The 813-nt window shown below is 35.7% G+C and overlaps 1 non-coding gene across 1 annotated transcript; it reads left to right on the top strand.

The window, feature by feature from the left end:
• The first annotated feature begins 277 nt into the window (after nt 1-277).
• On the top strand, nt 278-383 carry LOC140852279 (small nucleolar RNA R71). Its single transcript, XR_012135181.1, has one exon. It is a non-coding gene; the product is annotated as a small nucleolar RNA R71 (small nucleolar RNA).
• The last annotated feature ends 430 nt before the right edge of the window (nt 384-813 follow it).

The following is an 813-nucleotide window of genomic DNA, read 5'->3' as shown; positions in this document are numbered from 1 at the left end:
AATCGATCTAACTTTTGGGACAATTCATCTACCTTATGATGGATATCTATGGCATTTCCTACTTCATATATTCTACCTCTCTTTGGGTTTAACATGGATTTATCTCTAATAGAGACAGATATATGATGTAATAAATTTTCACTTAAAATTTCAAATAGTTGCCATGCCTCATCCTCACTTTTCAGCATGAATGTCCCACCGCATGATGCATCGACCATTTGTCGATGTCTTTCAGATAGCCCATCATAAAAATATTGGATTAACTGCCACTTGGGTACAGCATGGTGGGGATATTTTCTAATAAGGTCCTTTAATCTCTCCCATATTTTATGAAATATTTCTCCATCTAATTGAAAAAAACTAGTTATGGCTTTCCTTATTTGATTAGTTTTTCCTATGGAAAAATATTTCTTGAGAAACTCTCCTTGCAGCTAGTCCCAGGTTGATATAGTCATGGAATCCAAAGTATGTAGCCAATATTTGGCTTTGTCCTTAAGTGAGAAAGGAAATAATTTTAACCTAAGAGCATCATCGGAGAAGTTATGAATTTTGACAGTTGAGCATATCTCAAGAAATTCTTCAAGATGTTTATAAGGGTCCTCATTACTAAGTTCATAAAATGAAGGTAACATTTGGATTATACTGGATTTAATTTCATATTGAGTGGCCTCCACAGGGGGCACTTGAATACAAGGAGAGTAGGTATATGTGGAAGGAGTAAAGTACTCCTTCAATGAGCGTGGAGGATTAGCCTCACCAGGTGTAGCCATGTTTCTAACTCGGATAGTCCTAAAAGTCTTTTCTAATTCTTCG

Source organism: Elaeis guineensis, chromosome 10 (genome assembly GCF_000442705.2).
Source record: "Elaeis guineensis isolate ETL-2024a chromosome 10, EG11, whole genome shotgun sequence".
NCBI lineage: Eukaryota > Viridiplantae > Streptophyta > Magnoliopsida > Arecales > Arecaceae > Elaeis > Elaeis guineensis.
Note: the sequence above shows the minus strand (reverse complement) of the source record. Positions and strands in the feature narration are given on the sequence as shown.